Below are 12,233 nucleotides of genomic sequence, written 5' to 3' on the forward strand. Positions count from 1 at the left end.
TTTGAGTCCCCCATCAATCGGTTGATTCTTGATTTTATTTATTTATTTTTAGAGAAAGGGGAAGGGAGAGAGAGAGAGAAAGAGAAATATGGAAGCAATAGAAACATCAATCTGTTGCCTCTCACACTCCCCAAGCTGGGAACCTGGCTGGCAATCCAGGCATGTGCCCCTACAGGGAATAGAACTGGTGACCTTTTGGTTTTGGGGGACTAGGCCCAACCCACAGAGCCACACCAATCAGAGCCCTTAGTTGATTCTTATATGTACCCTGACCAGAGATCAGACCAAAACCTGCAACCTTGGTGTAGCAAGACAACACTAATCAGCTGAGCTACCTGGCCAGGGCCTAGAATTTTGTTTTATAAGACTGACATTTGTTTCTAATGGATTAGTCATCAGTGCCTCTCAGGCTTTTGGCTAAGATGAAGTATAATGGATCAATCCTAGTGCAAGAAAGTCTTGATAGATACTGAGTCATCTTCACAAATGACTTTACTTTAATGTTATAAAAGTAGTTTTACAGTCACATAATAAAAGCAATTGATTAATTTTTGTGTACCTTCAGATAAAAATATTACAGTAAAAAAGAGGAGAGAGAATAAGGCCTGAAAATTAAACTGACAAAAGACAGATTAGCAAGAGAAAAGACAGAGGGTATTATAGGTGGATCACTCATGCCCATGGGGGTGCTCATCTAACTTAGTAGGGAAAAGGGATGGGGGAAGTATTCCTATGGGAAGAACAAATAGGTTTCTTTTGGGAAGACAAGTGGGTTTTGGGAGAACAAAAGGGAGAAAAGAATGTTTGGGATAATGTATATTTATGTAGGTACATGTGGTCTCTGTCTTCAGAGCCAAAAAAATACCCCTTGAGAGAGGATTTATGGTACATTTGCTCTAGGTCCTTCTCCTTGGGAGCAGACCCACCCCAAGGAAGAAATTTATGGCAGTCCTCACTTCTCAGAAGTTTCTGCTTTTAATCAGATAAGAGAAGTTCTGAGAAGGCTTCTATCTGCTTCTGTTGAACTCAAATGTCTTCAGCTTAAAATAATCTTTACATCAATTCTGCAGCTTCAGGTGAGTTTCCATAGGGCTTATCTAGTTCCACTATTCTTTGATTTACCATGAAATGGCAAATGACAACCTGAAATACGTCACAAGGATCAAATGTATGCTATAGCTGCTGGGCCCACAGCTATCAAACCATAGCTTGGGGTCTGTGACCCAAAGAGAATGTTCTTTGACACAGTCCTGATGAGAGGGAACTGCATGTTCAGAGGAGGGGCTGGAGTGGGCAGGAATTTCAGGTGAGATGGCAGAGGCTTTTTGGATTTGGATTGGTGACAGGAAGTGGGCAAGAGCATTGCAAGGGCAGAAACAGCACAGGGAGGGAAGGGATTTATGTTTATTGGACATGCATTATATGCCTTCCATCCTCTCAATCATTGTGCTACCAGTTCAAAGATCATGCACCTGGTGCTTCAAAAGGCCAAAACTGCCCTGGCTGGTGTGGCTCAGTGGATTGAGTGCTGGCCTGTGAACCAAAGGGTCTCTGGTTGGATTCAGGGTCAGGGGACAAGCCTGGGTTGTGGGCCCAGTCCCCGTTTGGGGGAATGCAAGAGGCAGCGATACATTGATGTTTCTCTCCCTCTCTTTTTCTCTCCCTTCCCTTCTCTCTAAAAACAAATTAAAATAAAATAAAATAAAAAAGCCAGAACTCAAAAATGTCAGAGTTTGGAGTAAGTAAATATTTTTCGATTGAGAAGGTGCCAACCGGGAAGACTGGAGTCCTAATTCTCAAATCCATTTTAAGAGAGTATAGAGTTTAGGCTTCTTTTATGTCAAGGGAAGGAAAAATGGGAAGGGCTGTTTCTGTAAAAACTCAGCTTCAAACAGAATTCCTCAAATGATTAGCATATTTAAAGAAGAAGCAATTAGTGTGAAGGCCATGGGAACAATGCAGGCTTGAATAAGATGGAGTCAGAGAGACTGAGCATTTCACTCTGTTAACAACACTATGAGGTAGATATTAGTTGATCCCCATCTATCAGGTTGAGCAACCAAGGTGCAAGTGCAAGTAATTTACCCTGGTTGCCAGAATTTGTAGATGAGATTGTCAGGATTAAAACCAATTCTGTATGGCTTCAAGGTGGGGACTATCCCAGAACCATGAAAGCAAAGGGCAGGAATGCAGTTAGGAGGGAAGAGAGACTAGGGCCAGACCTTGGACATCAGAGACTGAGACCATATTCTACATGAAAGGGCCACTCTAGTAATTAGAAAAGCACCTGACAGTTCTACCCAGGATGTCTCTGGGAGCCAGAGAAATGCTGGTGCTAGCTCCCCAGTACTGGCGCTGATTGTGGTCTGAGGTAATATGAAAGTTTTTAAGAAAGCTAGCTAGAAGTCAGAGAAGAAGGCTGGGAGTCTGGGAGGGGAGTGCCTCCAGGCTGTGGGAGCCCTCCCCGGCCTATCTTTCCTCTCTCCTCATGGCCTAGGCACTGTCCATTCCCAGCCCGTCACTTAGAGCCTCCAGCACACTCGGGCACTTTTCAGGGTACATAGGCCCCTTCGATTTCTGTCCTTTTGCTGCTGGAAAGACAGGTTGTAGCTGGCATTGTACAGGGTACAGAGCAGGAGTTCCCTGAAAATAGAGCATATTCCCCACAACCCTTAGTTGAGGGGAGGGGGAAGTGGATACTTTATTTAAGATACTTTACATAACAATGGCAAGTTAATAGCCGTACCTTCCTTGGAGGGAGAGGACTGCCACCCAGGTGGAAGGTGTAGGAAAGGCATACATGGCTTTAAGAGCATATAGTGAGTCACAACATAGGCAGGAGAGGTGGATGCCTGCCCCAATGCCCCTGTGTCACAGGGACCCCTTACCCTGACTAAAGATGGCAGCCGAAAGAAGGAAAAAGATACAGGGGAAGTGGCAAAAGTAGCACATCACAGGAGAGGCCCTATATGAGGTCACATAGGAAGTTCTGGGCTGAGCACTTAAAATAAGGGCGGGCTGAGAGACGAGGAGGTAGAAGCTGCGTGAGCTGAAGGGTGTAGATGGGAGTTGGCTATGAGGGGGAGTCAGGGTGTAAGAGGGAAGCTACATGCTCTGGAGTAAGAGCACACCACGAGGTCTGGAGTAAGGAGGGGAGACCGTGGCAGAGCTGATGGAGCTGTGCAGGGACCTGCCTAACCAAGCATGGATTCATGAGAGATGCTTGGAGCTGAACTGTGACCGGGAATGCTGAGTTGCAGACCTCGGCGTCTCTGAAGGATGTATGGAGAAGCCACTCTCTTGGGACGTGTGCCTCCCTGGACTCCACCGTGATCCAGTGTAAGGAGGCCTATGTTTCCCTGAATCACTACATGGAGGCTGAGAACAGTGCACCCCAGATCCTGAAGGAGAGAGCTGCTGTGAGAGGATGGTAGCACATTCCAGAGAGGATGGAGACCTGTTTACATGGCTGACTGAAGAACAGATAAGGATTTGGGGAACTTCTAGGCATGGTTTTGGCGTATAGTCTTTTGGGGAGCAAGGGAAGTGCTGGGTCTCGTGGAGAGCAGGGCTCTGAGCAGAAGTGCTCTCAGCACCCCCGAGGTTGGAATCCTGTTAATAAAAACCTGTTTCCTTCAACACTAATTGTTGGGTCATGTGTCAAGGTGCCACGTGGCCGAGCCCCAGTTTGGTTTGCTAGGTTACAACGTCTCCTTCTACCTGGCTGCCACAGAGTTCCTCCCCTCCTTATTTCTCAGGACTAAGAAAGTAAAAACTAACAAGGAACGAGAAGTTAAAAGTGTACCCTGCCACTAATTGGGCTGGGATAACAAAGATAAAGTCGTCTACAATGTAATACAGAAACACTATTTTCTCCCAAGGACAAGCTGCAGCTGCAAAGTGGTATCAACAGAAGCATCAAAACCTATAAGACGTTTATGAGTTTAGTTGAGCCAAACTGACAATTGCCAGGAAGCAAAACCTCAATAGATTGAGAAAATGGTGGTTTTGCATCTTATTTTATACATTACATTCAAAAAGAGAAGACTTGCCTTGGCTGATGCAGCTCAGTGGATTGAGCACCAGCCTGCAAACTGAAAGGTTGCTGGTTCGATTCCCTGCCAGGGCTCACGCCTGGGCTGGGGGCATGGGAGAGGCAACTGATAGATATATCTCTCACATTGTGTCTCTCCCTTTCTTCCTCCCTTCCCCAGTCTCTAAAAGTAAATAAATAAAATCAAAAAAAAAAAAAAAAAAAAAAAAACGCATTCACAAAAGAGAACACTTAAGTGGGTTACAAGAAATTCATTGGTGATAGATTAGGGAGGCAGGAGAAGGCAAAGGTGGGGGACCTCTGGGATTGGATAAAACAAATGATAGGCATATACTTTTTTTACATGGGTGGATACAGGATAGTTAACAGTCAACAATTAACATAATAACTAACAAAGAGGGGATTTGTGGTCTCCCTTTGGGGCAGTACCTGTGCCCTGAGGGGTCTGGAAAAGGGAAATTGCCCTGACATTACATAGGTACCTAGATGCAAAAAGACAATAGGCTTAATCAAGGTAAAGACTGACTTTTGTCAGGGAAAATTCTCATCTGAGATAGGATGGCCCACCATGATCTGCTTTTAGTTAGAAAGTTGAATTTCAGACCATCCTATGTGGTTACTTTAGTTATCTGAGTTTGTCAAGGCCATTATGCAGGCCTTCCCTAAACTTGTCAGGTTTAGTATGTGACCCCTTTTCATCCACAGTGGCCTGAGGACTACTGCTTCCTTTCTTTCTTTTTTATTTAAATTTTTATTAAATTTCTTGGGGTAACATTGGTTAATAAGATTATATAGGCTTCAAGTGTACAATCCTAAAATACCTCATCTGTATATTGTATTTGTGAGTTCACCACTCACTGCTTCTTTACTGAGAAATCTTGTTCTCTGAAATCATAGACCAACAAAAACTTTTGTTGTTTGAAACTGTATTAGCAGCAGTGAAATACCTGACTAACCCTACTCTTGCCTGGAGCCCTTAATTCACTTTGACACAGAAAAGCAGCTTTGAGTTATATAGCACAGGTAGACAGCATTAGATAGGGGATTTGGGGGCACTCCATTCCACATCCATCTTAACTTTGTAGTTTCTAAGGAAGTGTGAGCTTGGGTTCACTTTGCAATCTAGATTTGACTACTCACAGCTTTGCTTTCAGCATCCTCCACGCTGTCCCAAAGCACATAACAACTTTTTCTTTTGTTTTCCTTTTTTTGGCCTGATGCCCCATGATTCCTCACTGTGCTAGAGTCTCCTTCCTTGCAATTGGCCAAAAAAACTGGCTTTGTCCAACTGTAAGCTTCTCCCTGGTGACCAAGAGCTGTTTGGCCTAGGACAGGACCCTCATAAAATGCCTTTTTCCAAACTTGACTTTATGTTCCAAGGCCCAAGAAAAAGGCAAAGATTGTTGGGTCAGCCTGTTCCTTGGACGCATGGAGAAGGAATGCAGAACACTGTGTTCTGCTGGAAACCCGCAGCATTTTATTTAAATAACTCTGTTTCCTTTATCTGGTGTTCACGGTGGGGCAGACACTGGGCTGAGGGCTTTACAATGCCACTTCACTCAGTCCTTATCACAACTAGGTGGAGAAACTGACGCACGAGGAGCGGTTAAAAAACATGACCAACATTCATACAGTTAGTAAGTAGCTCAGCTGGGATTTCAACACGTGAAGTTTGGAAATAGAGTTTGAGGACTGAATTTGAGTGCAGGGCTCTTAACTGAAAATGGAAAAGCCGGTGTGCATGCCGCCTGTCATCTACCAGACCCAATAAGCAGAGGCAGGGAGCGAATCTTTATGGGCGCTTTATTCAGGTGGTCGGTGATCTGAGAAGAGACCGGGTTTGTACCCTAACAGACTGTCCTTACATGCCATTATAAACAGGCCCTTTTAATGAGAAGAAGAAACATGTAAGTAAGGGGTTTGGAATTCAGGGAAAAGGTTAATCAGATAAAACCTGCAGCATTCTTTCTTCTATGTCCTGGGCAGTGTGGTCTTTGTGTCCTGGGCAGTAGCGCCTTACCCTGGAGTATGATGGCTCAGACGCCATCTTGACTGCCTGCAGTCCTCCTGAGGCACAGAGGTGGAACTGCTCATTGTGTCCTGGCCATACCTCCAGTTCCTGAAACAATAGCTTTTTACATACATTGATTACTAAGCTTATTAGCTGAAACTAAAATTTTCCAACATTTGAGTCCCACATAATAACCACTAGGCCAGAGGTTCTTAAACCTAAACCTCTAGTGCTGTTACTATCACAGTACTTTCTTCATTAAACTCCTAGGCCAAAAGGAATACTTAACAGTCCCATTTGTTAAGTTTTAAGTCCATATAGCTTAATAAACATTTATGTCCTAGTAATTTACTAGCTGTCTGGAAAAAAAAAACATATAAGTTAAAAGAGAAATAATATTTTTATTTCATTCTGAAATATCCCATACATGGTGTCAACCAATGGTCACTGATGCCAATTCAATGCCAACAGGATTCTCTAATTTGGGGTGTGAAGAAGAAAACTTCACTTAGTGCAAGCAGTTCAACTGTGTGATATAGCACTGCTGTGGAACAGCTCAATAGTGTTACAGCTCAATTATGAAGCGTGGCTGTGGAACAGCACTGTGAGGTTGCCCTGGGGCAAGATGGTCTTGCTCTGCTCTGCTTCACCTGCTTCAGTCAGCTCTGTTCTGCCCTACTCCGTTCCACACTGGTCTACCTGCTCTGGTGAGACTTCTTTGGTGTTTCAGCTCCAGTGGGGAAAATATAGTCTGTGCTTAGTGGAAAGGGAGTGTGCACTCCTTGAGCCAAGGGAGCTGATTTTATATAGACAAAAGTCCTGTATCTGGTCCCTGACTGGTCCATCCTCATACAAATGAGGACTCTAAATCTTTGAAGTGTGATGGGTCCAAAAAACACTGTTCTGATTGGTCAGAATGGAACAGCTCTGATTAGTTGGTAAAGATGCCGAAGGGGGAATAGAGCTGCACAACTCTGATTTTGGGGAGAGATGGGAAAAGTCTCAGTCCTATCAGTTGAAATACAATTCCAGAAACTCCTTTATAAGGACTGGCTCAGATGGCAGGAACACTATAGGTAGGTAGTTCAATGCAGGAGGCCAGCAGCTTAGTGCAGGCTTCTTCCTAAAGCGTGAAACACGTGAGAGGCCCCATTTAGAAAAGGCTGCTAGGCTCTTTTTGAGCCAAGTTAGCCATCAGGAACCCTTCTTATTATTATTATTTTAAAGATTTTATTTATTTTCAGAGAGAGGGCAAGGGAAGGAGAAATAGAGGGAGAAAAACACTCATGTGAGAAAAAAACATCAGTTGGCTGTCTCACGTATTCCCCTTTACCAGGGACCTGACCCGCAACCCAGGCATATGACCCGAATGACCTGACTGAGTATTGTACCAGTGACCTTTCGGTTCACAGGCCAGTGCTCAATCCACTGAGCCACAGCAGCCAGGACAGGAAGTCTTCTTGGTAGGTATCTTCTTTCTTACCATCCATATTAGTAATGGCACGTGTGCGCCAATTGGACATTGTACAACTTCTCAAACTTTGGACTCTGATTTGGGTACCATAACCCTCATTCCACATTAATTTTTCTTATGGTAGTTGCTTTTCATCACAGAAAATAGCAAAAGCTCAGCTTCACAAAGATTATGTTGTGGGGACCCATTTAGAACCCTAGAGTTTGTACAGAGATTATTTTAATCTGAAGACATTTGAGATTCAACAGAGCTTCCTTTATCTGACTAAAAGCAGTAACTTCTGAGAAATGAGGATGCTATAAATGCCCTCTCTAGAGGAATTTCATGATCACAAAGAAGACAGAAAGTTCACTCATACCTGCATAAACAATTATCAATCTTTCTTGTCTCGTTTGTCTCCTAAAAACCCATGTCTTTCCTAAAGAAACCTATTTGTCCTCCCAATAGAAGTCTTTTTCTTCCGCCTCTCTTTCCTTCACTAAGTTAGATATATAAGCCCTAAATTCTAACCACCCCTTTGAGTTACTCCTCAATAAGCACTCCTGTATGTATTGATGTTCCATTCCAAAATAAACTTTCTTTTCTCTTGCTAATCTGCCTTTTGTCCATTTAATTTGCCAGCTCCCCAAAGTGAACCTAAACAGGTAGAAGAAATGTTTTTTCCTCCCCATCAATGTCAGTAAAACTGTGAACTACCTTTAGTTAGTAGATTTCTGCAGTGACCCACAAATGTTGATGAGTTTCCCTTGAAATTTAAATATATCCAATGGTGTCTTTGTGAATTTACTCTAGTTCACTGGAGTGCCTTGGTGCTCAGCTTGGGAACCTTGGTACTGGCCTAAATCCCCATCAAAGTGATCTACCATAATCTCTGAGCTTGCTGGGGCTGGCATACAGTAACGGCTTGTTTTCTCAGCAGTCTACATCTTCTCCAGATGTATCTGTCTGCTTCATGGCTGTATCCCCTGTGCCCACATCAGGGCCTGGCACAACTAAGAACACAGTTGAAGGAGGTGTCACATGAGCTTTGGGAGCACAGGTGCAGATTACACACTGTTCACGCCTGAGGGATATTTCACACTCCCCCACCGATGAGTCATGCCAGAGTTAGTGTGTCCAGACTCTTGGATAGAAATACTGTTTCCTGCTCTTCTGGCTCTTTTTTTCCCTAGACTTTATGGAGACCATATTCCCCTTATTTCCACACTCTTTTGTGTGTGTGTGTGTGTGTGTGTGTGTGTGTAGAGAATGATACAGCTGCATTAGGTTACTGTTTATTATACTACGGTCTATTCTCAGCACAGCAGTCTGCGTTAGATTAGGTCACACTTCTGCTCAAAACTTGCAACTGCTCCGCTGCTTACTCAGAGTCAAAGCTAAAAGTCCATAAGGACTTGGATGATCTGCCCTCAACTTTCTTCTCTGAACTCATGTCCTGCTGCTCTCCCCAGCTCATTCTCTTTCAACCATTTGGGTCTTCTGCAGTTCTCAAACTCAGGATGTTTGCTCTTCACTTAGGAGTTGTTTCCTCTGCTTTGGAAGGTTCTTCACTCAGACATGTGGGAATAGTTAGGACCACCCAAATGCGAACAAGCAAAGACCATTTATGCAGAGCATGCTGCAGCAAGGGAGTCAGCCATCATCCTTTGTGTTTGGCAGCGACTCAAAGGCATTGCTGCAGGGGTTCTTGTTTGGTTTCCTGGACTGGTTGCTGCAAACTGAAGCCAAACCACCTCACAACAACCAGTCCAGGAATGACTGGCCAATGACTGGACAACTCAGCTTCTCTATTTTCTGTTCCCACTTGAAACTCAGGACCAATCAAAGAAAATTAAACATGCTCCCCAAACCAACCACAGAGTATGTTCTGCTTCTAGTTAACCCACCTCCAGCTTTTCCATGCCAACTGCGTCCAATTAGGGCACACCTGAAGCCCTCCCTTTGTTCACTATGAAGCTTTCCTGCTCCTTTGCCTGCCTTTAAGTCTGTGCCACATGCAAATGATAGTAGCTGACTTTCCTGCAGTAGCAAGCTTTAAATAAGTATCTTGTTCTGTACATTCTTATTTGGGTGTTTTTCATTTGTATCTATACTCAGTACATACCTTCTGGAGATGGCTGGGTGATCTCACCTACCGAGGGATTTTGTGTTTGATGAGTTAACCAGAGAAGAGGGTCAGGCTGTAATAAAGAACAAAAAGCATTTATTTGAGCAAAAAGATTGCAACCTGAGAAATGCAGACTCAGGTGGCAACCTGCGGGGTAACTCAGGACATGGCCCTTCCACAACCTCAGAGAACAAGTGGCTGCTTGGACAGCAGCCATAAGCAACGAGGAAAACAGTCTGTATCTGGACGTTACAGCCCTCTCAAGGCCCTGTGTCTCAAGGATCCTGTGTTTACCACAAAAGTGTAGAATTTTCACATGCTACTCCCTCCCTAATTCTATAAGTAGCACCAAGGCTGGAGGCAGGCAGGATGCTGTCTTTTTTCTCGCACCGATCCATGCACTCCCCTGTAACATGAGTAATAAAGTGCATGTCCATATCTGCTAGGCCTCTGGGTGGTTTTTTTGGAATATCATGAACACAAGTACAGCTCCCTTGTTTGGAGATCCTATGTTACACAACCTAAACTGCATTCTGGAGAGGACAAAGAAAGGCAGGGTTTATAAAGCCAAAAACAGCCTGGCTGGTGTGGCTCAGTGGATTGAGCACTGGCCTGTGAACCAAAGGGTCGCAGGTTTGATGCCCAGTCAGGACACATGCCTGGGTTGTGGGCCAGGTCTCCAGTTGGGGTTGTGTGAGAGTCAACCAACTGATGTTTCTCCCTCCCTTCCCCTCTCTCTAAAAATAAATAAGTAAAATCTTAAAAAAAGATAGCAGAGATTGATTAGTCCCCATATACATGAAGTGGGGCTGCAACTATAAGAAAGTCCACATATGTCCACAAACAGTTGTTCCATGAAGTTTATGGTTCTGAGCTGAGTTTAGCCACAGGAATAACAATTTAATGGCAGCACTGAGAACTGAGGCACCTGAGTGTGCACAGGTCCTGCTTCTCTAATAGCTTCCTGACTATTTTAAGTGACTCTCTTAGTGACGTTTATTCCATTTTCTGCATTATCAGATGATTCTAAGATGTGTAACATCTTACTTGTCCAGTTCTTTAATAAAGTTTGTAAGAATTTTTATGAATTTATTTAAGCCAAACTGAAGACAATTGCTGGAAGCAAAATCTCAACAGATTGAGAAAATGCTCCAGAGAATAGCAGTTTTGCAGCTTATTTTAAACATTAAAGTCAAATCAAAAGGTATAAAGGGGTTACACGAAATTCATAGATTAGAGAGGATAGATTAGAGAGGCGGGAGAAAGCAAAATGGGGAATCTCTGGGTTTGGATAAGAAGTAAAACAAACAGACATATACTTCTTTTACATGGGCAGATATAGGATAGTTAACAGTTAACAATTAATGCAATAGCAATAATAATGAGGTGCTCTGCGCTCTCCTGCTCTGGAGGGAGATTGTACCCTGAAGGGCCTGGAAAAGTAAAATTATCCTGACATTCCAAAGGTATGTTCTTGTATGTAGATGCAAAAAGATAATAATCAGACTCAGTTAAGGTAAAGACTGACCTTTGCCAAAAAATATACTGGCCCGGGTCGCGGCTACCTGCCATAACTTGCTTTAATTAGAAAGCTTTAATTTCAGACCATCCTGTGGTAACTTTAAGTTTCCGAGTTTGTGAGGCCGCCACGTAGGCCTCCCCGAACATGTCAGGTTTAGTATGTGGTCCTTTTTTCGTCCACACATCTAACTACAGCCTTCAAGTTTTGGCCCAAGGATGGTATTGTTCTCAGGTATGATGAGAAAAAAGTTCAAACAAGAAAAATTACTAGGTTACCTGGCTGGTGGGCTGAGATTAGAGCCTAGATCCCCATTACCCCAAAACACTGGCTCATTCCGTCAGAGCCTGCATTTCCTTTTTGTAAAACAAGAATATCATATTAAGTTAAACCAAATGAAATAGGATTTTTGTACTTTAAAAAAGGTTAAATATTGGCAATTTCATACAGGTCAACCTAGTTCAAGGTTGTTGTGAGGTTCAAATAAAATAAAGTGATGTTATATAAAAGCAAGTATAACATTTGTCAATAACACAGGACTTCAGGAACAGCTTCCTTGAATTTAAATTCCCTACATCATCATTTTCTAGCTGATCTCGGGCAAATTACTTGAGCCGTCTGTGTCAACAATCCCTTACCTGTAATTCTGAAATCCAAAAAGCTCCGAAAACCTAAAGTTTTGTGGCAAACTCATTTGGTCGCAAATTTTGACCTGAGCTGACATGAGCCTATTCATAATCTATATTGTTTGAACCTACAACCCCAAAATGCTGGCACTTGTGTTAAGCTACACTTAAGCATACCAAGGTTTAATACTTAACCTAATTGCAATTTCAGCCTTCCCCAGGAATGTAATTTTAACGCACTAATCTGGAATATCCTGGCCAGTAGAATGAGGCAATCCTCCTAATAGACCCTATTGTCTTCCAAAGAAGGTGAATACTCCTCTATTTCATTTAAGACTTCTTTTTTCTACTTCCTCTCTGCCCTTAAAAACCTTTCCCTTTCTGTAGCCCTCTGGAGCTTTCTATTTGCTAGACAGGATGCTGCCCAATTGATCAATCATTC

The sequence above is a fragment of the Furipterus horrens genome, unplaced genomic scaffold (assembly GCF_987537825.1).
Source record: "Furipterus horrens unplaced genomic scaffold, mFurHor1.1.pri manual_scaffold_6, whole genome shotgun sequence".
In the NCBI taxonomy this organism is placed as follows: Eukaryota; Metazoa; Chordata; class Mammalia; order Chiroptera; family Furipteridae; genus Furipterus; species Furipterus horrens.